This window comes from Pelophylax lessonae (assembly GCF_965119305.1).
Source record: "Pelophylax lessonae genome assembly, chromosome: 6".
Lineage (NCBI taxonomy): Eukaryota > Metazoa > Chordata > Amphibia > Anura > Ranidae > Pelophylax > Pelophylax lessonae.
Window position 1 is genome coordinate 63,458,220 of NC_138773.1, and position 25,945 is coordinate 63,484,164.

Consider the following 25,945-nt stretch of genomic DNA (forward strand, 5'->3'; position numbering starts at 1 on the left):
TTCTACTCCCAATGGCCACAGTCCAGCCCCCCTAAAGTCTCAAAGACAGTAAACTGGCCCCATGTTTAGAACGTTTGGCGACCCCTGCTGTAGACTTCAACCTCTACTTTCTAATTTTTTCACCATCGCCCAACTTAAAACCCAATTCTAACCAAGCTATCATGAGCCCCCACATGTATTTCTTGAACACATTTTTGTATTCTAACCATCTTCTGGACACATGATGTACTGGGCCATCTTCTGCAGCAGTTGATGGTCCTCACAATGCAGGGAATGGCCCTGGGCATAATTAAACCCAGAAGTACAGTAGATCATGGAGCAAAAAGGCCCCCTGTACACCGGGATGTCTAGCTGCTGTGCATGCATCCTGGAATTTTAGTGCGCCCGAGTGGCATAGGTGCAGCGCCCAGCCTTGCAGCCATGGCAGGCTGTGGTTTGAAGGGCTGAACACTGTATTGAGTGGTACTCACGTTTAGGGTTCTATGTGTTCACTGACCAATGCCTAAAATGCAGGTCTTCTGTGTTCCAGGCATTCATCCTTAAGCCCCGTACACACACGCGTCGAAAATTGGCAGGGAATTTTCATCCGACGACCGATCTGCCGATTTTCGGTTTATTAGTATGATGCTTCCGACAACCAACTCCGACTTTTCGGCCGAAAAAAATCTGCTGTGCAGGCTATAAAATTTTTGTTGGCCGTCAACATAACGGCCGATTTTCGTGCAGTCAGTACAGATTTCGACAGGGAAAAAATCTGATGAGCAAGTCTGGGCATGCTCAGTGAAGAAAGAACACAAAGAAAGCAAACCAACACATGACATCACTTCTGAAGTAGAATTTTGTTGGGCGAGAAAATTCGTGTGCAGTCTAGGCACATTCCAACCAACAAAACACAACTCTGAACAAAAGACGGACGATCGGTCGGCCGATAATCGTTGCGTGTGTACGGGGCTTTAAATGCACAGGATCATAAACCTGAGTACCACTCAGCACAGAGTTTCAACCCCGTCCAGCCACACCATATTTCAGTCTGCTTTAGACTTTAATAGGTTGCAGGCAGTGGGGCTAGATGTGGCAACTGTACTTCCCGGGCACCCTTAGGGCCAATTCACGCTATCTGCTGTAACAGACATTTTACCGTATATGGTAAAACATCTGTCACTGCAAGGATAGAAAGAAAACAGTTGCTTCCTATGTGTCCAGTTCACACGGAAACACAGCCTAGCCCTGCGCTGCAGCATGCTGTGATAAAATGCAGAAGTGCTGCATTTTATTGCAGCGCACCAACCCGAATTGCACTGCAATGTCAGGCAGAGCAGCACAGCGGGTCGCCCAACATTTCAGGGAACAAATTGTACATTTTGCACACTTCACATAAAGCTTGTCCAAAACCAAAAAATAAAAGAGGGAGCAGTACGTTGCGCTGAATTTCACATTACATTGCCCTCTAGAGCAGCCCGCAATGCTGAGCTGCCGGAGCAGTGATCGCTGCTCTGTGATTTGTGGGCTTGCATAGTGTGATATTGCCCTCAGGCTGCTTTCACGCTGCTCAGATTCAATTTTGTTTTTGCCTTACCAAAAGCAGAAGAAAAATGCATGACCATTAAATCCTATGGAGCTCTTCACAGCAGTTAGGGGCCAGTTGCATTTTTAAAAATCCTGGTTGCTGCATTTTTGTTGCATGTTGGTGTGGCAAAAAAAAAAAAACATGACCAAAAATGCAACTCCCTATTGAAATGAATGGAAAATGCATCAAAACAGGGCAAAATGCATCAAAAACACACCTATAATTGTGGGTGGGGTCTTCGGAGGTCAGGACTGACGAGAAGGGGAATACTGCAGCATCAGCTGTAGGTTTTATTTTACCAAGGGCTAGGTAAATATTAAAACAAAAATGTGATTGGGTTTTAAAGAGCAAAGGAGCCACCCTTGGACAGCAGCATTGTCGCTCTGGGGAGAGGGTCATGTAAGATGGTCTGGCAGATTTCAAAGGATTTGACTTAGGGCTCTTTCACACGGGCGGTCCGATCAGATCCGCCTGTCAGTTTTTTAGGCGAATCTGATCGGATGCCCCATTCAGCCCTATGGAGCAGCGGATGTCAGCGGCGACATGTCCGCTGACACCCGCTGCCATCTGTATCCGATCCTGTCCGTGAAATCCGGACAGATGGAAACCCTATTTTCCATCCGTCCTGGGGATCAGATCGGATGAGAGCGGACAGGCGGGCTGCTCTCATCCCGATTCCCCATAGAGGGCAGCGGGGGCTGTGACACCTCCCTCTCCGCACTGCAAGCAGAGACGGAGCTGTCATCCGCTGGCTCAGCGGGGATAGCGGATCGATCCCCGCTGAGCAGCACGGATCCGCCTACGGAGGCGGACCGTGTGAAAGAGCCCTAACACATTCAAGCTGAACTCTAGCTAACAGAACCAGTTAGAGCAAGTTTTTTTTTTGGGATAAAGATTTTATATAAATAAATAAAAGCTAAACATTATAGGTACCCCTGTAAATTGTAAATGTTTTTTTTTCAACCCTCTGCCACATTTGCCACGTTTGCTAGACAGCTTGGTCTGCTAAAGGAAATAATGGCTTACTTGCTGGATCACCAGGTGAAAATAAAGGGGAAAAAAAAGGCTAAAAAAAGAGAAATAATTCAGCTGTCACATCTATAAATTGGTAAGCTGTAATCAGGGCCGGCCTTAGGGGTGTGCGAGCCGTGCGGCCGCACAGGGCGCAATGGGCAACAAGGGCGCCGTGCGGCCATCACAGCTCGCAGAAGATCAGGCACAGCGGGAGGTAAGCGACGACCGCGGCCCGGACAGGGTTAACACAGGCTGCGGCCGCCGCTTACCTCCCGCTGTGCCTTGGTCACCTCACCTACTGCAGTGCTGACAGTCTGAGCCTGAGGCGAGCTGTGTATTACACACAGCTCAGCCTCCGATCCACCACTGTGAGAGATTCCCTCCTCCCTGCAGGGATCGTGAGCTCCTCCTCGCCCCGCCCTTCTCCTCCTCCTCCTACCCCACCCACACTCCCCGGGGATGTGTGGGCGGGAAGTTTAAAGAAAAGAAAAAAAAAAGCTGCAGAGTGCAGACAGCGTGAGGTAAGTGAGGTCTCTGATGTGGGGGGGCTGTCTGATGTGGGGGGCTCTGATGTAAGTGGGCTTTTTGTGGGGTGGGGGTCTGTGATGTAAGGGGGTCTCTGATGTGGGGGGGGGCTCTGATGTAAGGGGGCTTTTTGTGGGGGGCTCTGATGTAAGGGGGGGCTCTCTGATGTGGGGGGGGCTCTGATGTAAGGGGGCTTTTTGTGGGGTGGGGGTCTGATGTAAAGGGGGCTCTCTGATGTGGGGGGCTCTGATGTAAGGGGGCTTTGTGTGGGGCTCTCTGATATAAGGGGGTCTCTGATGTAAGGGGGGCTTTGTGTGGGGGTCTCTGATGTGTGGGGGGGGGTCTCTGATGTAAGGGGGGCTTTGTGTGGGGGTCTCTGATGAAAGGGGGCTCTGTGTGTGGGGTCTCTGATGTGAGGGGGGTTTTGTGTGGGGGGTCTCTGATGTGTGGGGGGATTTGTGAGGGGGGTCTCTGATGTGAGGGGGGCTCTGTGTGGGGGTCTCTGATGTGAGGGGGGCTTTGTGTGGGGGTCTCTGATGTGAGGGGGGCTCTAAATTAAGGGGGACTTTGTGTGGGGGGTCTATGATGTGAGGGGGGCTTTGTGTGGGGGCTCTGTGTGTGGGGTCTCTGATGTGAGGGGGGCTCTAAATTAAGGGGGACTTTGTGTGGGGGGTCTCTGATGTGTGGGGGGTCTTTGATGTAAGGGGGGCTAAGTTATTAGTGATCATAAAAAAGAAAAGTCAAATAAAGTGCAAAAAAGGTGCAAGAAAATGCGCGCGGGGGGGGGGGGGCGCCACAGGATTAGCTCGCACAGGGCGCCTGAACACCTAAGGCCGGCCCTGGCTGTAATAAAATAACATTTTTGGGGGAGTTTATTACCACTTTAATTATGGAGCACAAAGTTAACCGCTTCCATACAGAGCAGTTAGACACCCTTCCTGCCCAGACCAATTTTCAGCTTTCAGCACTCTCACACTTTGAATGACAATTGCTCAGTCATGCTACACTATAACCAAACAAAATTTTTATCATTTTTTTCACACAAATAGAGCTTTCTTTTGGTGGTATTTGATCACAACTGGAGTTTTTTTTTTTCGTGATATATGCAAAAAAAGAGCAAAAATTTTGAAAAAAAAACACTTTTTTTTAGTTTCAATTATGAAATTTTGCAAAAAATAAATTTTTCTTCATACATTTGGGCCAAAATGTATACTGCTACATATCTCTGGTAAAATTAACCCAAATTAGTGTATATTATTTAGTCTGTGTGAAAGTTATTGAGTCTAGAAGCTATGGTACCAATTACTGAAAATTGATCACACCAGATGTACTGACTGCCTATCTCCTTTCTTGAGGCCCTGAAATGTCAGGACAGTACAAATACCGACCAAATGACCCCTTTTTGTAAAGTAGACAGTCCAAGGTATTTAGTAAGAGGCATTGTGAGTTTTTTGAATTTGTAATTTTTTCCCACAATTCTTGGGAAAATGAAGAAAAAAATTTTTTTTTCTTTTTTTTCCCACAAAGTTGTCAATTTATAAGCTATTTCTAACACATAGCATGTACACAGCAAAAATTACACCCAAAAATACATTCTGCTACTCCTTCCGAGTATGGCGATACCACATGTGTGAGACTTTTACACAGCCTGGCCACAAAAAGAGACTCCACGTCCAAGAAGCACATTCAGGCGTTCTAGGAGCATAAATACACATAAAACTTTCTTACTACCTATCACACTTTTCAAGGCCCTAGAGCACCAATACAATGGAAAAGTCCACAAAATGACCCCATTTTGGAAAGCAAACACTCCAACGTATATTCTATGAGGCATTATGGGTCGTTTGAACATATCATTTTTTTCCACAGGTTTTTGGAAAATGTGGGAAAAAAATGAAAACTTTTTTTTTTTACACAAAGTTGTCAATTTATAGGATATTCCTAACACATAGCATGTACATAGCAAAAATGACACCCCAAAATACATTCTGCCACTCCTCCTGAGTATGGCAATACCACATGTGTGAGACTTTTTCACAGCCTAGCCATATAGAGGGGCCTAACATCCAAGGAGCATCATCATGCATCCTAGCCACTTGCCTAGGCCTATTTTTGACATTTGGTGTTTACAAGCTAAAATCAGTTGTTTTGCTAGAAAACTGCTTAGAACCCCCAAACATTATATATTTTTTTTAGCAGAGACCCTAGAGAATAAAATGGAGATTATTGCAATATTTTTTATCACACCGTATTTGCGTAGCGGTCTTCCAAACACAATTTTTTTGGAAAAAATTCACTTTTTTTAATTAAAACATAAGAAACTAGTAAAGTTAGCCCAATTTTTTTCCATAATGTGAAAGATAATGTTACGCCGAGTAAATAGATACCCAACATGTCATGTTTCAAAATTGCGCACGCTCACGGAATGGTGACAAACTTTGGTACTTAAAAATCCCCATAGGCGACAATTTAAAAATTTCTACAGGTTGCCATCTTTGAGTTACAGAGGAGGTCTAGGGCTCAAATTATTCCCCTTGCTCTAACGATCGCGGCGATACCTCACATGTGTGGTTTGAACACCGTTTACATATGTGGGCGGGGTTTCTGTATGCATTCGCTTCTGCGCGCGAGCTAACGGGGACAGGGCGCTTTAATTTTTTTTTTTTTTTTTTTTTACTATTTATTTTATTTATTATTTTTTATTTTTACACCGTTTAAAAAAAAAAAAAAAATTGATCATTTTTATTTCTATTAAAAGAAATGTAAATATTCCTCGTAATAGAAATAGGCACGACAGGACCTCTTTTTTGTGAGATCTGGGGTCAAAAAGTCCTCAGATCTCACAAGTACACTAAAAGATAGAAAAAAAAAAATAATTATAATATAAAATGAAAAAAAAAAAAAAAAAAAAGGACCTTTAAACCGGTTGCTAGGCAACAACATTTTCCGTAGCTCCGGTCCTCCAAGACCATAGAGTCAAGTGAGGGCAAGCTTGCCCTCACTCGACATCCTGTCTGTGAGGATTCGGGACCGGATCGTTTTCCCCGCTGCCGGCGGGTCCGGTAAGCGGGGAAAAGGACCGGAACGCGTCGGGAGGGGGGGGGGCGCCTCTTCCGCCATCCCGGAAGGGTGATCCCACGGCGAATCCGCCGCTGGGACCACCCTTATCGGAAAGCCAACCGTCCACCGTTTAAAAAAATACCAGGGTTATGGCAGCTATCTGCTGCCATAACACCGGTATTTAGGTTTAAACGGACGACGTATATAAACCTTTTTGGACTTGGACATGGTGGCTGTATGAAGGGTGACAGGTACTCGGGTACTTTGTTGGGCAGGTGACAGGTACTCTGGTACTGATGAGCAGGTGGCAGGTACTCGGGTACTCCGATAGGCAGGTGACAGGTACTCGGGTACTCTGATGGGCAGGTGACAGGCAGGTGATAGGTACTGATGAGTAGTACTCACTGACTGATAGGTGATAGGTGATACTGTACTGATGGGTACTGATGATCAGTACTGATACGTGATAGGTACTGATGAGTACTGATGAGTAGTGATGGGTACTGATGAGCAGGCGGCAAGTACTTGGGTACTTCAGGCGTCAGGTACTCTGATGAGCAGGTGGAAGGTACTCGGGTACTCTGATGGGTAGGTGACAGGTACTCAGGTACTCTGATGACGGGTACTCCGTTGACAGGTACTCAAAGTACCCGAGTACCTGTCATCAGAGTACCCGAGTACCTGTCATCAGAGTACCCGAGTACCTGTCATCAGAGTACCCGAGTACCCGTCATCAGAGTACCCGAGTACCCGTCATCAGAGTACCCGAGTACCCGTCATCAGAGTACTCGAGTACCTGTCATCAGAGTACCCGAGTACCCGTCATCAGAGTACCCGAGTACCCGTCATCAGAGTACCCGAGTACCTGTCATCAGAGTACCCGAGTACCCGTCATCAGAGTACCCGAGTACCCGTCATCAGAGTACCCGAGTACCTGTCATCAGAGTACCCGAGTACCCGTCAGAGTACCCGAGTACCTGTCATCAGAGTATCCGTCATCAGAGTACCTGAGTACCTGTCATCAGAGTACCCGAATACCTGTCACCAGCCCATCAGAGTACCCGAGTACCTGTCATCTGAGTACCTGATGACAGGTACTCGGGTACTTTGATGGGCTAGTGACAGGTGCTCTTTATTGGGGGGGGCAATCAGTGTGTTTAGGGTGCACTGTAGTTGGTAACTAGCTGTTACCACAATCTCCTCCTCACACAGGATCAGTGTGTGAGGAGGAGAACACGGTGACAGCTAGTTACCGTGTTCTCTGTTGACATTTGTGACCGGCTGTGATTGGACACAGCCGGTCACGTGGTAAAGAGCCAATTTCATTGGCTCTTTACCTAGATCGGGGATCGACTCTGTCCGAGGGACGAGCCTCGTCCCCGATCGCTGCTCTGCGCGCCCCCGGGGGCGCGCATTGCAGAGAGAACGAGCGGCTCGTGCTGGAGCCGCTCATGTGATCGGCTGTGATTGACACAGCCGATCACGTGGTAAACAGCCAATTTCTATTGGCTGTTTACCTTGATCAGTGATGGGCTATGTCCGAGGGACGAGCCTCATCCCTGATCGCGCCGCTGCGCGCCGCCGGGGGCGCGCAGTAGCAGCTAGAACGGGCCGACGTCATATGACGGCGGCCCGGATCTAGACAACCACTTTGCCGACGTCATTTTACATGACTCGGTATGGAAGTGGTTAAATGTTGACCTTAAAGTCAGAACTCACAACTTATACCCACCTTCCCTTTGCTGTCCCACAGCTGTATTCCCAGCCAGGGGTGAGGTGAGATGAAGTTGATCTTAGTTGGGAATACATCTTCAGCATAAGCAATGAAGAGTGACACTCTGATCTGAGGTCTGAGTTGAGGCATATGCTGTTGATGGGTAAGGTTTTGGAGGCTTTCTAACTTTAGTCTGTCTAGTACAGTTATCCTATAACACACATACTTTAACCACTTGCCTATTGGGCAGTTTTACTCCCTTCCTGCCCAGTCCAATTTTCAGCTTTCAGTGCTGTCACACTTTGAATGACAATTGCGCGGTCATACAACACTGTATCTAAACAACATTTTTATAATTTTTTCAAACAAATAGAGCTTTATTTTGGTGGTATTTAATCACCACTGGGTTTTTTTTTTTTTTGCTGAATAAACCAATAAAGACTGAAACTTTTGGGGAAAAAAAGGTAATTTTTCTCCTTCACTGATGTGCGCTGACGAGGCTGCACTAATAGGCATGGATAGGCTGCACTTATGGGTACTGATAAGGTGGCACTGGTGGGCATTGATGAGGAGGCACTGATTGGCAGCACTTATGGGCACTGCCTGGCAGCACTGGTGGACACTGATTGGCAGCACCGGTGGGCACTGTTGGGACTGCACTGATAATCAGGCCACTGTAGATGTCCCTTTTAGAGAAGCTGCTTATTGGCTCTCTTCTCCTCTCCTCATGCTGTCGGCATGAGAAAAAGTGTGCCGATAACCAGCTTCTATTCATATCCATGATTATTATTATTATTTATTATTATTAAGGATTTCTATAGCGCCAGCAATTTACACAGTGCTTTAAAATATTAGAGGGAATGGTCTTACACAGAAAGCACGGCGGCATGGGTGTCCCCAACCTGGCAGCCTACTATAAGGCGTGTGTTTTAGATCAGCTTAGATATTGGTGGGCACCAACTCCACACAAAGCGTGGGCATCCATCGAAGCTTCTGAACTCCCTTGTACCGATTTACGACTGTCTCTCATTGCTGCCGCACTAGGTGCTAGGCCTACTGCTCTTGAAAACCCGATAACGCTAGCCTCTCTTACCCAGTGGAAGGAATTCTGCAGCTTGCAGCCTCCTGAAGCTTCCGTGAGCACTATACCCATCCCACTGAAAGTGCTGAACCACTTCATCCCTCACATTGATCTACGGCCCTGGTTGGGAAAGGGAATATCGCTCCTGAGCGATCTATTCCAGGACTCCCGCATAAGTCCATTTGATAGATTACAGGCCCGTTTTGATTTACCACAGAGTACGTTCTTCACTTATCTCCAGGTTAGCTCTTTCCTTAAAAAGAATCCGCTTCCCACTTATTTGGAACTCCCTAACTTGGTACATCTTTTCCTTCAGAACACTGCTCCTCATATGAAAGGCATTACACTGTTTTACGCCTTCCATAATAACCACAACACTTTCTCTAAACCCTCCTCCGTCATCAAGTGGGAACGAACCCTGTCGGAGTCGTTTTCTGATTCCACTTGGTTAAAAACCTTTGCCTCCACTTATGCTGCCACTAAATGTGCCACACATTGGGAACAATACCAGAAGGTACTCCACTCCTGGTATCTTACACCGTTTAAACTGTCTAAGTTCTACCCGTCCCACTCCTCCCTCTGCTGGAGACAGTGTGGAGAGATAGGGACCCTGTATCACACACTATGGTCCTGTGTCTCTCTGCGCTCCTTCTGGAACAGAATATTCACATTGATTTCGGAGATTACACATGACACTGTCTCCCCATCTCCATCATTAGCTATCTTGCATCTCAATATTCAAGACCTTCAACCTTGCCATAGAACAGTAGTCATACACCTGCTTCTCACAGCGAAAACTGCTATCGCTACACATTGGAAATCTCCTGTACCCCCTTCTCATAATGAAGTCATCCTTGAGCTTAACCACCAATGTATGATGGAAAGATTGCTTGCAAGTGCCAATTTTGCCACTCCCTCATTCCGGAGGAAGTGGGAATGTTGGTTATCTCACCCCAAGTGTACTGTCTCGGACTGAGACAATATGATTTCATGACTGGGATGTAGCTGGACCTCTCTTCGTCTTCATCTTCTACCCTTTTCCTCTCTCTCTCTTATTCTTCCCTTCCTCCGTCCCCGTCCCCTTTTTGTTCTTCTTTCCCACCATTTTGTCTTTCTAGCCTTTACCCCCTCCAGGTGACTTACCTTGGTGTCTGGGTCAATTCTGGGTGCTTTGCTCTGAGTTCAGAGCATGTTGTTATAGTCATTTGAGTGTAAGATTACTTAGGCTGCTGGAAGTGAACCCGTAAAGATCTCTCATCTGTCATCTCCCTGGGGCACAGTTTGTTCCCCTTGGGGTGCCCAGGGGATGATGTCACACATTGTATGGCTCAGTTCACTTGCCTGTATACGTATGCTAAGTTATGATGATGTTTGTACTTGCTGTATCTAAAGTTATGCCTTGACCCATTTGTACCGCTTTGATTTGCTCACTTGGCAGCTTACCCTTGTTCTACTTGTCAAACTTTAATAAAAATTATTGAATCTAAAATATTAGAGGGAGACAGTACATATACAATACAATAAAATACAAGAGGTTTTAGAGGGCCCTGCTCAGAAGAGCTTACAATCTAATGGGGTGGGGCAGGTGTTACAAGAGGTAAGAGTAGGGAATGAGCTGATGGCAGATTAGTTGGCGGTCGCCATAAACTGTATCATGATCAGCTGTGATTGGACATAGCTGATCACGTGGTAAAGAGCTGCTAATTGGCTCTATACCTCAATATGTGATCCTCAGGACACTGCGATCACAGAGCGCATCGCCCGCACCCTGTAGCGGACGTGATCATGGGACGCCATCATATGATGGTGTCCCAGAACTTGATGACCCCGCTGTAGCCGTCATAGGGCTATAGCGCATTCGGTAGGTGGTAATCTGCCTTTATTTTGCATTCCCTGGTTCCCCCCCCCCCCCTTAATTAACATGTTAAGTAGAAAATAGTCTGTGGTTCTAACTATTCCCTACTTCATCCAAAACGAATTAGAAAATGTTGTTTTAGATATTGTGATGGACCGCCTGGGTGCCTCTTTCAAACGTTGCCTCCTGCCCACTGAACCCTTCCAGAAGACCGATAGCTAATACCAGCCCTTTACCCCAAGCATCATGTGCAGACAAGATGTTGAGGTAAAACCAAAGGAATAACTTTATTGAACAGAAATACACGTTTTTTTACACTTCAAAAATTCACAAATGACCAGGCCCTATTTTGCGATTCGGCACTGGGTTATTTTAACGGACAATTGTGCGGTCGTGCAACGCTGTACCCAAACCAAATTTACGTCCTTTTTTTCTCACAAATAGATCTTTCTTTTGGTGGTATTTGATCACCTGTGCGATTTTTAATTTTTGCGCTATAAACAAAAAAACACGACAAGTTTTAAAAAAAAAATAATATTTTTCACATTCTGCTATATGACATTCCGCAAAAAAAAAAATTAAAAATCAAAAATTTTTAACACATTTTAGGCCAATTTGTTTTTCTGCTACATATTTTTGGTAAAAAAGAAAAAATCGCAATAAGCGTATTTTGATTGGTTTGCGCAAAAGTTATCGCGTTTACTAACTACGGGAAAGATTTATGTAATTTTTATTGTTTTTTTTTTTTTTTCACTAGTAATGGTGGCGATCTGCGATTTTTTGCAGGACTGCGACATTGCGGCAGACAGATCGGACCCCTAACTGACATTTTTGACGCTTTTGGGGTGACCAGTGACATTACTACAGTAATCAGTGCTAAATATATGCACTGTTGCTATAATAATGACACTGGCAGGGAAGGGGTTAACCCTATGGGTGATCAATGGGTTAAATGTATGCCTCATGCTTACTGACGTGTGTGTGTGTGTGTGGGGGGGAGGGGGGTTCTGTGACAGACACAGAGATCGCAGGTTCAGCTATGCTGAATCCTGTGATCTCTTCCTGTCTGTCACTGAGAAGATCCGCCTGCTTTGTTTACATAAGCACGTGGGTCTTCTCCCTGTTTCCCCGACAATCGGGGAAGGGAGGCGGCAACCGCCGCCTCTCCTCCTCCAGCCCGACTCCCACTGTGTCTAAACACAGCGGGAGCGCGCCTCCGGCGGTGCGCGCATGCCGTCGGAATCACTAGGAGTCCAGCAATGTAGGTCCACATCGCTGGACCCAGGGGAGCCGCACTGCCGCAGTAATATTACTGTTGGCAGTCGGCAAGTGGTTAATTAACCCCAAAAGCAGCAGAAACGGATTAACAACCCCCTCTGCTACTTAACTGACCAGATCAATATCCCAGGAGTTTAATTGACTTGATGCTGTACTCTGATTAAAAAGTGTTCCTTTAATTGTTTTGAGCAGTGTATATAATGTTTGGGGGTTCTAAGTAATTTTCTAGCAAAAAATACTGATTTCAACTTGTAAGCAACAAGTGTAAAAAAGGCTTAGTCTTTAAGTGGTTAAACTGCCCTCATTTAGGCCCTGTTCACACCTGAGCATTTTTCAGCTCGTAAAACGCTCATCCCTAGTCTCAAATCGCCCAACAAGCAAAATCCCATTCATTTCAATGGCCTCTGATCACATCTGAGCAAAACGCCTGAAGCTCAAAAAAGTACATGAGCTTCTTTTTTGGCAGATTACAAGGGTTTTTGTTGGATGCCAATGCCTGCCTCCAAACACCTGCAAAAAACACCTGGAAAAACGCCCCCAAAAAAACGCCTGAGAATGATACGCTCAGGTGTGAATGGAGCCTAACAGACCGAAGTTAATCCCTTTGATCTAAAAGAACCAAATGATACAAGGTTTCTATTAATCTCTTAGCGCTTGGCTGCTTTTTTTTTTTTTTGACAGCTCTGAGCAGACAACGGCTCTGCACTGAATCGTGGAAATGCTGGATTAAGACCGTGAGGGGGGTTGAATCGAGATTTTAACAATAATCGTGCAGCTCTAGTACACATATACAATCTCCCTGACTTCCCACACTGCAGCATCTGGTGCTTCAGTAGCCAATCAGCAGTCCCATGTGTTGTCTCGTGGACCAGCATGCCTTGCTATATGCAAATATTGACTTTTTTGGATGCTATAACAGAGGTTATGGCGGCGGACAGAAAAGTTATGGAACTGAAGGCTGCTTACTATAGGGCAGGGGTCTTTGGCATTTTGCAAGAATATCTAAACCCAAGAACAAAAATATATTGAAACTTTCCAGCCCTTGTGGTGGCTGCATTAGGTTTTGTAGGCCAAGTACATTTCAGCAAATACAGAAAATGTATCTTGCCATAAACATGTCAGTTGAACTGAATGAATGCAGAAACAATGTTATCTTCTTTCTGTAAACTTTTAGCCCCCCCCATGTAATGTAGATGAAGACATATTGAAGTCTAGCTAGGGTGACAACCATGGCTCCCTCCATAGATACAGTGGAGTGAGTTATGGCAGGTGATGTGTTAATCACAGGACAACCAGGTGAATAAAGGGGGAAAAAAACCTAAAAAAAAAAAAAAAACAAATACAATCACCAAATCTAAGGGTTGGTAAGCTGAAATACTCAAAAATTGGGTTTTTGAGATATGCTTTAGGCTACCTATACGAAGCAAGCAAGATCTACTTGAATTCACTTTTTAGATTTGACTGTTCAGCAAGTCGAATTGCAGCAGAACAGTGCGATACACTCAGCGAAAGGGATGACTCAGGCTGTTTCCATCGCTGCCATCTCTATATCTGCATAGGAAAGTCTGACAAGTGTGTGACTGTGTCAATCAGAGAGAACGCAGAGATTAAAGGGGACCTGGCAGGACAAAAATACGAGGGATCGTATTTATGTGCTCAGTTGGAAATGCTATCTGGATGTGTTTAGCTTCAGTACCAGCATGCAGCCCGTGAAGAAAGAAACTCCTACTCTGTATACATATTGTGTCAGTGATTTAATGGAGAAGTACAGTGAAAGCTTGTTTTTCTGTACTTCTCCTGTGGATCACAGGAGCGCAGTTCGTTCTGCACACCTGTGACCCGTTTTCAGCAGACAGGGGGCTGAAGCCTGCTGTCGGCTGACGTCAGAGAGCCAGTCCAGGCTCGGGCAAGATCGCGACAATGGAGTCTGGATCCGCCCACATACCTGGACCGGCATCCAGCTCAGCCTCTGAGCGAGCCACTGCAAGCCTGAGCTGGCGGTCTCCACCCCCTCAACAGCCCAGCATTGCAGGAGGAAGAGCAGAGAGCTGTGAGAACCGAGCAATCAGCAGTGTTTGATCGCTCGGTTCTCAGTGTAAGGCTCCATGTACACGAGACGTTGTAAATGGCCATTTAGGAGCAGTTGGGCGTTTTTTTCAGAAGCCCCTGAACCCATCTACATTTTATCTTATCTGTCCATGTACATAGGGTCGTTTACAGTCATTTGCAGGAAGTTGAGTTCAGGGACGTTTTTTGGAACGCAATTATTTGCGTTCAAACGTGTGTTTCCCGGCGTTTCAAATGCAGAAACGCGACCAAACATGATGAACGTACGTTCAGCCGCGTTATACGTTTTTTTTCTTCCATTCAAAATCAATGGTTCCCTATGGGAGCCTATTGATTTGAATGGAAGTCGCACCGCAAGTCGGATCAGGATGATCCGACTTGCACTGTGAGAATCTTGAGGGGGAACTCCATGCCAAAAATGGGAAGAAAACTGCGTGGGGGTTCCCCCCAGGTTCCAAACCAGGCCCTTCGGATCTGGTATGGAATTTGAGGGTAGCCCCACGCCGAAAAAACGGCGTGGGGCCCCCCCCAAAATCTATACCAGACCCTTATCCGAGCATGCAGCCCGGTAGGGCAGGAAGGGGGAGGGGACGAGCGAGCGGCCCCACCCCCCCTGGACCATACCAGGCAACATGCCCTCAACATGGGGGGGGTGTTGGTGCTTTGGGGCAGGGGGAGCTCTGCACCGCCCACCCCAAAGCACCTTGCCCCCATGTTGATGAGGACGAGGGCCTCAATCCCCACAACCCTGGCCAGTGGTTGTGGGGGTCTGCGGGCAGGGGGCTCATCGGAATCTGGAAGCCCCCTTTAACAAGGGGGCCCCCCAGATCCCGGACCCCCTCCCTATGTGAACATGTGAATGTGCAATCCCATGGACATCTCCGCTGACACCCGCTGCTATCCGATCTGATCCTGTCCGTGAAATCTGGATGGATGGAAACCCTATTTTCCTTCCGTCTGGAGGATCGGATCGGATAGGATCGGATGAGAATGGACAGGCGGTCCATTCTCATCCGATCTCCCCATAGAGGAGAGTGGGGAGCTGACAGCTCTGTCTCTGCACACAGAGTGGAGACGGACCTGTCATCTGACTGCTTAGCAGGGATTGGCGGATCGATCCCCCGCTGAGCAGAACGAACTCCATCAGCCGCAGCAGCGCCCGTGTGAAAGAGGCCTATGGTGTGTTTATCATAGGTCATGTGACTAAAAAGACACATCAAAAACATAACAAGGGAGCGTTATTGCTGTGTTTTCAATGCATTTCAATGGGGAGGTGAATTTTTGGTGCAGTTTTTTTAACTGACCAAAAAATGCAACAAGCAGGATTTTTAACACCACAATGGAAGTGCAACGGACCAGTGTGAGGGCATACATAGAATTAGCGCCTCATTTGTTTGTGTGGTCAGCAAACATCGAACCATCCTAAGGATCCTGTCCATCTACGAGCCAAAGCCGGAGCGGTGTACAAGCGCAGTTAGATTCTTGTTGGCGTATGCCACAGGAATCCACGCCATCTGGTAAGTGAGCTACCTTACCAATCAGCACTTTGAGGTGAAGTGGAGGGTCGTATTGTCACCATACCAGCATCATTTGCACTCAGAGGACTTTACAGCACTATTGCACTTTCTTTTTAAACAGCACCATCACGGACTTATATTGAAGCGCTTGATTGTTACCAATTTTATTATTGTTATTATATTATCTATTTGGTACTTTTTATGCACATTTATTTATATGCACACTTATTTGTAATTTGAGACATTGTATTTATTCAAAATCAGTTCATTTGATTTTATATCCACTATAGCACTTTAATCAAGATTATACACATAATTTTAAGGTTAGCGCAGTTACTTTTTGTTATCTATAGAATTTAAAGGAATGCATTTTTCTTGAGCTCTTTTTGTGCTAAATGTGCCAATAATAGCTGACAATAAATTTATATTCATTTAATTTCATGATATTAATTAAAAAATTGAATATATTCCAATTACTGTATATAAAAAAATATATATATTTTTTAAAAACATTTTCGGTTTTGGCCAAGTACATCCTGAATTTTCGGTTTCAGTACCAAAATTTCCATTCGGTGCACCTCTAAATATAATGATAAGTGTGCTACATTTTTACAGATGATTTTTATTTTGTGTTATGTATCAACTTCAGCAGCAGAGAAATAAAAAAATAAAATAAAACCCATCAAAGGACAAAGCCTAATTGATCTCTGTATCACACACAAAATTGCACTGTGGATGAGCGGCTAATTGTGATTTGTTTCATACTTGATGTGCGAACGCTTTATGTCAAATCTAGCGTATGTAAGAGGAATTAAACCCGGGTCACAATCATTTCCAGCAGCCAATCACAATCCCAGAAAAGTGACAGAGGCGAAAGATCAAAGCCACATTTACAGTGAAGAGAACTATTGATGGAGATGGGATTGAAATAATTACTCATATCCAGGGAAATCTATAACAAATGCCTAATAAAGAAAGTGTTTTAAAGGGGACCTGTCATTTTGACACAACACTATATTATAATAATATATTAGCTAATCTCTTTTCTGCTATAAGTGTAATTACAGTCATTTTTTTTCCTTTGTTTTGCTTTAGGCAATCATGAATAAAAATGTCTTAAATGACTAATTGTATATATTACTCTCCGGGCCAAAATAGCTGTGAAGCTTTTTCATTGAAAATTTAGGGTCACCTTGTTCTTCTGCTCCTGTCCTATCTGATCCTGTCCAGAAACCCCAAAGTGGCAGAACAGGAAGAGGAGGCAGTACACGGTGTATGCTACAAGCAGTCATAAGACTCTCTTCAAAGCTAAACTTTGGACACGATAAATGACAGTTATTCTTTTCATTCTTAACCACTTAAGCCCCGGAAGATTTTACCCCCATTCCGACCAGGGGGTATTTTGCGTTTCGGCACTGCGTGACTTTAATGGACAATTGCACGGTCGTGCGACGCTGTACCTAAACGAATTTGGCGTCCTTTTTTTCCCACAAACAGAGCTTTCTTTTGGTGGTATTTGATCACCTGTGCGATTTTTTGATCACGCGCTATAAACAAAAAAAGAGCGTCAATTTTGCAAAAAAAGCAATATTTTTCACATTTTTTTATATGAAATTCCCCAAAAAAAAATTTAAAAATCAAAATTTTTTTACTTTTTCGGCCAATTTGTTTTATGCTACCTATGTTTGGTAAAAAAAATCGCAAAAAGCGTATTTTGATTGGTTTGCGCAAAAGTTATCGCGTTTACTAACAAAGGGAAAGATTTCTGTCATTTTTGTTGTTTTTTTTTTTAACGTGTAATGGCGGCGATCTGCGATTTTTTTTGCGGTACTGCGACATTGGGGCGGACAGATCGGACCCTTGACTGACATTTTTTACACTTTTGGGGTTACCAGTGACATTTCTACAGTAATCAGTGCTATATATATGCATTGTTACTGTAAAAATACACTGGTAGTGAAGGGGTTAACTTTATTTGGGAGGGAGGGGCTGTGTGTGTCCCTAGGGGCGTGCTTTCTACTGTGATTGACTGGGGCTTGAGCTGTATGGACACTGATCAACGGATCTACATACTAGATCCGAGTGATCAGTATCCTAACAGCAAGGAGAATGACAGGTGGCTTGTTTACACAAGCTGCCTGACATTCTCCCTCTCCCCCGCCGATCGCCGAGTGACCGGCGGACATCGGGTCCGCCGGTCACACGCGCGGGGGGGTCCGTGACCACGCGGGAGCGGGAGCGCGCCTCCGGGGGCACGCGCTCGCTCCCTAGACCCTCACAAGCTAGTGACGTAGCCCTACGTCACTTTGCCTGTGAGGGGCTGACTGCCGACGTAGATCGGCGTTAGGCAGTCGGCAAGTGGTTAAAGCGGAGTTCCAGCCTCAAATATCTTTTTTAACTAAAAATACCCCTATAATACTAATCCATCGCCCTTTACAGAACCGCTATTCTCATACTTACAAGGTGTACAGTATTGGATTTTAGTCAAAATCTTACTTTTAAAAACGCTGTCTGAGCGTGGCCATCTTGGATGTGGGCATCTGAAGCCACAGTGTAATCTGCTGTGTCTTTCTTCCTGATTCCAGGGAGTTCTTCCTGATTTCAGCCTCCTGGGAGTGATGACAAACAGCTCCCAGGATGCAATGCAAAGGTGGAAGTGATATCGGTGTCCGTGGCCACCAGAGGGGGGAGAAGGAGGCAAAAATGCCCTGAAAATAAGGTAAGGGACCCTCAAAAAAATTGAAAATGCCCAATTGTTGATCAGCATAGCGAGCAGTGCAGGAATCACTAAAGTTGCAAAATAGGCCGGAACTCCACTTTAAGTGGACCTGTACTGCATTGCATTCTGGAAAGGTGGCCTTTCTAGGCAAGCAATCATTTAAGGTACTCTTTACGTCTAGAGGAAAACAGATTTAATCTCCAAATACGGAAAGGTTTCTTCACCGTAAGAGCTGTGAAAATGTGGAATAGACTCCCTCCAGAGGTGGTTCTGGCTAGCTTACTAGATTGTTTTAAAAAAGGCCTGGATTCTTTCCTAGGTGTACATAATATAACTGGGTAATAATATTTATAGATAAAGTTGATCCAGGTAATATCCGATTGCCTCTCGGGGGATCAGGAAGGAATTTTTTCCCCCTGCTGTAGCAAATTGGATGATGCTTTGCTGGGGTTTTTTCGCCTTCCTCTGGATCAACTGCGGGTATAGGATTGTGTAAATGGGATTGTATGGTTGGGTTTCCTTTACTGCTTTTTGTTTTTTATTGGTTGAGCCAGAAGGACTTGTGTCTTTTTTAAACCTGATTAACTATGTAACTATATAGGCCTGGAAGCAAGCAACATTAGGCTACATGTATATTAGCCTACCCTGACTGGGGCAGCGGGAAAATACAAAACGAGGCAAAAACGTACACTGCGATTTTGCTGCGATTTGCATTTTCCAGCAGACGGTGGTCAAATTGTTCCTATCCTGAACGCTATTCTTCCGCATTCAGGAGAGGAAGGTTTTCAAGTGACGAGCGTCAAAGTTTTAACGCATATGTTGCCCTAAAAAAAAAAAAAATGGATCCTGTTCCCTTTACGCAGGAATAACAGCACAGTGCTTGTGCTGTGTCATTTGGCCCTCCTGTATAACCGGAGATACCTGGCTCATCCTGCCTGGTTCTGCCCTCCCGCCTGTAAACTGACCACGGTTTATCATGGCTGCTGAGCCCTGACACTGTGGTCAGTTTACGTGCCTCTGTCATCTGCAGCTCTCTTCTGTCCTCCTTTCTCTCGTCAGCTTGTGGCAGTGCCGCTCTGCTCCCTTCCTGCTGCTATATTAATTGTAATACATTCATACAACCCCCTCTGTTCAATAATGATATGTGCCCCAGAGTATGTGTTTTATAAAAAATATGCCGATTTCTACCTTATCCACTTGCCGACCGCCCACAGTATATTTACTGCGGCGGTCAGCCCCGTACAGGCAAAGTGACGTAGTACTACGTCGCTAGCCTGAGAGCCTCTAGGGGGCGAGCGCGCACCGCCGGAGGCGTGCTCCCGCCCCCGCTCGTTCCCCAACATGTCCGCGCTTGTGACCGGTGGACCCGAGGACTCTCCTGCGTGTCGGTCGTGCACTTGGTCCTGGGAGGCGAGCGCGCTTCCACTTGCCACAAGGAATGCTGATGCACGGGACCAGCGGCACCGATTGCCGCCAGCCACCCACAATCGCTCCCCGCTGAGAGAGAAGAATGGTCAGCTGTTGTAAACACAGCTGACCATTCTTCTCTCTGAAATATCACAGAGCGCCTGTGATCATGCTATATAGGATCACAGGTCTTTATGGTCATTTCACAAATCCCTCCCTCCACAGTTAGTAGACACTCCCCTTGGCTCACATTTAACCCTTTGATCCCCCCGAGGTTAACCCTTTCCCTGCCAATGTCATTATTACAGTAACAGTGCATATTTCTAGCACTGATTACTGTAGTAATGTCACTGGTCCCCCAAAAGTGTCAAAAATGTCAGTTAGGGGTCCGATCTGTCCGACGCAATCCTGCTAAAAATCGCAGATCGACGACATTACTAGTAAATTACTAGTAAAAAATAAATAAATAAAAATTACATATATCTTTCCCCTAGTTTGTAGACATGATAACTTTTGTGCATATACGCAAAATACGCTTGTTGTGATTTTTTTTTACCAAAAATATGTAGCAGAATACAAATTGGCCTAAAATGATTTTGGTATAGCAGAATGTGAAAAATATATATTTTTTTTTTTTCAGAATTGTCGCTCATTTTTTGTTTATAGCGCAAAAAAAAAAAAAAAAATCACACAGGTGATCAAATACCACCAAAAGAAAGCTCTTTTTGTGGGGGGAAAAAAAGACATCAATTTTATTCCGGTACAGTGTCGCACGACCGTGCAATTTTCTGTTAAAAAGAATCTCAAAAAATGGCCTGGTTATTAAGGGGGCAAATCCTTCCGGTCCAGAAGTGGTTAAAGCAGGCATGTCCAACCTGTGACCCGGGGGCCGCATGCGGCCCGGAGCTGCTGGCAATGCGGCCCACTGCCCCCTGACAAATTTTTTTTTTTTTTGCCGGGGAGGAAGGAATTTGAGTCGGGGGCACGGCCCCAGCGGCTTCCAACCAACTGTAGGCAGAGGCTGCCTTGGAGGGGATCATCCACTAATTGTGTTAAATTAGTGCTGGGGGAGGGGGGGCCCAGCAGCACGGGAAGGGCGCAGCGGCGTTTTTTTACTTATATACCTTAACTAAAGTATATATTTTATATGCTGCCCGAGAAAATTTCTCTACACTCAATATGGCCCAGAGAAGCCAAAAGGTTGGACACCCATGGGTTAAAGGATAAGTCCACCATAGAACTACAATCCCTGTATTTATGGATCTCCACGATCTAACACTAACCTATCTAGCCCTGTAAAGAAGAAATCAGTGTACTTACCTTTTTTGAAGTGGATCTGACCCGATCTCCAGCGGTGGAAGCTCTGCAGAGGACATGGCCGACAACGGCTGTGAAATGAATGGGAAATGAATGGGAAGTGACGTTACTATGGGGCTTCCATTGTTGGATGTATCCTCTGCACCCGCCTCCACAGCGAAGCCGCTGCTGACAGCTTATAGTGGGATCGGGTCAGATTGGCTTAAAAAAAGGTATGTATACTAATTTTTTTCTTTTCACTGGGCTAAATAGGTTAGTGTTAGATGGTGGAGATCTATAGATGCAGGGATTTTAGTTTTAGGGTGACCTTATCCTTTAACTAAATTATACACCACACTTTTTTTAAGGTTATTATCCAATTAATCAAAACAATAATCGGCCAACTAATCGATCATAAAAGTAATCATTAGTTGCAGCCCTAGTTCTGTCAGAATACATTGATCAGTGCTACAGCAGTTTGGCTGCAGTATCGAACAAAAACTTACCAACATTCTCGTTCTAACGATTGACTTCTCATAGCCGGCTGAATTTCGATCCATCTATGGCCAGTTTTAGACTACACTAGTCATAGAGAGGGAGGTGGTCAGTGTTTATTTTAATGTAAACCTGCCCTTTGAGCTGATGAAAAAGTATATGTGTATCTAACAAATAAGCTATAAATTTCCATTAAGGCTGGGTTCACACTGGTGCGATGCGGGAACCACATAGATTCCTGTGCGGGTTCCCACATCGCATCTAAATCATAGGCAATTCACACTGCTCTCTCCAAACCGCTGCGGGTGTCAATACAAAGTTAATGACAACCCTAAATTGGTTTGCAGAACGCAGTACGAACTGTGGAATCGGATCACAAGGGTCTAAACACTCATGTGATCTGATTCCAGTGTGGACCAAAAAAAGGTCTACCCCTACTGACGAAGTCAACGGATGACGCAACACGTATAGGGGAGCGGAGCCTGCTGTCGTATGCCATTTTGCTGTTTGTGCATTCACAGAGCAGATCGTTTGTTATCGCTTGCACAGCTGGATGTGCTCGCTAATGTAAGTGTATTTTTTTATATTGTTTCTAATAAGTTGTTACTAGATCTAGATCTGTCATTCTTTCTTGCATCTTCATGGGATATATCTGAGCTAAAATAGGACTGAGAGATCATCAGCCAGTGGAGAACACATTGACCATTATCCACAGGATTACATCCCGTTAAGGGAACTGCTAGTTCTGACTCATTGATAACACGTGGGTCAGAATTTTGAGGTGAGCAGCCATCGAATAGTGGATGAAGGTGTGCACAGATACAGATCGATCTTCAAGATACTGGCACTTTTTCCAGTTTGGATTGGATTTGCAGTTTTGCACGAGTTTAATTGCACTTTATTGGGACTTTATTCATGCATTATGGGACTTTTTCACTACATTTATTATTTTCACTATATTTATATTAGGGATCGACCGATTATCGGCAAAGCCGATATATCGAGGGCCGATCTGCACTTTCCCCGATATATCGTAATCGGCCCCTGAGGTACCTGATATTGCAGATTTTTCGGGAAAGTGCTGTACCGGAGTGATGCCTGCAGCTAGAGGCATCACCCAGGTACCGGCGTTCATAGCCGACGGTCGGATGTCTTATAATGACAACCAATGCGGCTGAGAAGCCGCTCGGCTGTCATTACAGGGAGCGGGAGGGGACTTCCCCCCCCCCTCCCGCTGCCTTCCGTGGCTCGCCCGGGTCTCCCGTCCCACCGGGAGACCTGGGCATACTACCTGCACGGCCGCCGGAGAGAAGACCCGATCAAAGACACATTCAGCTCTGATTGGGTCTCCATGTAAAAACTCGGAAGTGACATCACTTCCGGGTTCTGGCGCCAAATTAAAAAAAAAATGACAGCATTCAAAACAGCCAAACTTGGCGTTTTGAATGCTTTTAAGTGCAGAGGAGGGGATTGAGGGTCTTTTAGACCCCCAGATCCCTCCACAACAGTACAGTGTAAAAAAAAATAAAAAAATAAATAATTTTTTTTAAATGTCCATAAATATCGGCAGATATCGGCCGATACCGATATGCGATGACCAAAATATTGGTATCGGTATCGGCAATAAAAAACTATATCGATCACTAATTTATATATTTAGTGTTGTATTTTTATTATATTTAATCAACACACATCAGTGTTTTAGTAGAACAGCACCTTTTTGATTATACAAAAAAAGGGTCTTGCACCATTTTGGTGTGAATGTGATGCGATTTCAGCCATGCAAACTGTATGGCTGAATTTGCATCGCATAGTCATCGCATGTGATGTGCACAGCAATGCAGTGCGAATCACATGCAATTTCTAGCATTGCACCAGTGTGAATCTAGCCTTAAAGAGGAAGTAAACCCTTCTCTGACACTTTTACCTATAGGTAAGCCTATGATAAGGCTTACCTATAGGTACTGTAAATATCTCCTAAACATGTACCGTTTAGGAGATATTTACCTTACATGCAGCCAGTGACGTCACTGGCACATGCGCTCTGAAGGAACGGCCGCTAGTGCCGTTCCTTCAGAGTCCTGTGCCGTGACCGTCGGCTCCCGCGCGCATGAGTGACGTCACCGCGGCCCCGGGCCAATCAGATGGCCGGATGCTGCGATCCCGGAAGACGGGCGACTGGACATGTCGCCCGTCATACAGGTAAGCGGGCGGAACAGCGGGGGCTCGTTCTAAGGTAAGTATTTCATAATGAGCTAGTATGCAGTGCATACTAGCTCATTATGTCTTTCTATTTCAGGTTGCGAAAAAAAAAATCTATGGGTTTACAACCTCTTTAAAAAGTTATTATGCATACATTTATTTGGAGTTTTGGGTATTATGTCTTTAGCCTTTTCACTATCACACAGCTCAGAGAATCTCCTACTCACTAATGATGCATGACCCCCCCCTCCCCAATCCCAGGTCACAGATAAACAGGTAACAAGGTAAGTGTGCACTGCTGTAATCTTATTTCCAGCAGAGACCAGTGAACAGATCATGCCGTGATACAGGTATTCCACATCACAATCTGCCTAATGGTTATTACTGTAAATGGAAAGAAAAACATAGAACTGCGAAGCTTTAAGCATTCTGAAGCGTCCAAGTGGCTTATCTATTATGCCGTCACCCTGGGTACAGCTGTATGCGGCTAAAATAACCAGGGATTAACGACAGATGACTTCAGAGCTCGAGCTGAAGATGGAAAAATGAGCAAAATCAAGAGAGACAATGCTAGAAGAAATAAAGCATAACTCCACTTTCGAGGGGAAAAAAAATAGCAAATAAAGAAAAAACAATATAGCGTATACAATTGCGACACAAATCATATTGTAATTGAATGTTATTAAAAATGACCTTTTCCTTTCAATCTGCAGCTGTTTAATTTTCTGAAAATGCAATGCAATATGGCTACCTGGAGGTGTTCTGTACACAGAATGTATACTGACCACACCCCAGAAACATCATTTCCTGCTTGTGTGATTGGCTCACTGATTTACCCAGAAGTCTGCACTAAGATACAAGTCAGATTTCTGGCACCCCCTGCAACGAAAATGTCATTTTTGGTGAGATACTCCCAAAAGGAACACATCTAAAGGGATGCAGGCCCAGCAGTGTTCCTTATTAGAGCCCTGCAGCTGCCACAGATAATTATGAAACCACTCCCATTAGACCCACTCAGCACAGAGGAACAAACAATAATTTCTACAGAATAACAAAAGTTAGGAATCTGCAACAAAGTTTTTTTTAAATCCTTGTAATGTACAAAGATCATCCAGAGGGGAATGGTTTTTTATCAACAAAAGTGGAGTTACGCTTTAAAAGAGAATCTGACACCAAAACACTGCTGACCCAATGGCTGTAATAATTACTACAACAATATTAGCTCCTCCCTCTTGTAAATTGTGCTAAACAGAAGACTAGAGGACTCTAAGCTCTCGTTCACATTGAATGCGGGTTTGAAAATGTACGACTTCATGTGAAATGGCCAAAAGCAGTGCAGGAACTACTTTTTCAAATCGATGCAGCACTGCAAAGTCGGAATCGCACCAATCTGGACACTGTCATTGCTGACAAAAGGGTGCGACTTGTCATGAGATTTGACCTGTCAGTGTCAGTTAGTGTACCTCCTAGCGAGGGTCTGTTAGCGGCGGATTGTCCGCCACCTTATCACAGTCACACTATAAGTTGCTGATCACCACCATTACAGTATAGTATCTATAGCTGTGTAAATTCCAGTATATATCCCATAGTCTGTAGATGCTAGAACTTTTGCACAAACCAATTATTATACACTTAGGCTCCTTTCACACACTCCGTCCGTCGGACGGAGTCCGTTTTTCTCAGCGGGGGATCGATTCGCCGATCCCCCGCTGAGCAGGAGGTTGACAGCTGTGCAGAGACACAGCTGTCAGTTCCCCATGCATCTCTATGGGGGAAATCAGATGGGAACGGACCGTCGGTAGGGTTTCCATCCGTCCACATTTGACGGATCGGATGTCAGCGGACATGTCTCCGCTGACATCCGATGCCCCATAGGAATGCATGGGGGGACCGTTCAGATCCGCCAAAAAAAAACTGACAGGCGGATCTGAACGGTCCGCCTGTGTGAAAGGGGCCTTATTGGGATTTTATTTTTTCCAAAGACATGAAGCAGAATACATTTTGGCCTTATTGGAAATGTTTTAAAACAGAAAGTAGGAAATATTGTTTTTTTTTTCAAAATTTTGGGTCTTTTTTTTGTTTATATAATATAAATTAAAAAAATCAGTGGTGATCAATTACCACCAAAAAAAAAAGCTCTATTTTGCA

At 45.0% G+C, this 25,945-nt stretch overlaps 1 protein-coding gene across 1 annotated transcript in view; it reads right to left on the reverse strand.

Moving 5' to 3' along the window:
• Positions 1-25,945, reverse strand: part of RAB26 (RAB26, member RAS oncogene family) — a 509,349-nt gene that overhangs the window by 449,569 nt on the left and 33,835 nt on the right. The gene's annotated exons all lie outside the window — the stretch shown is intronic.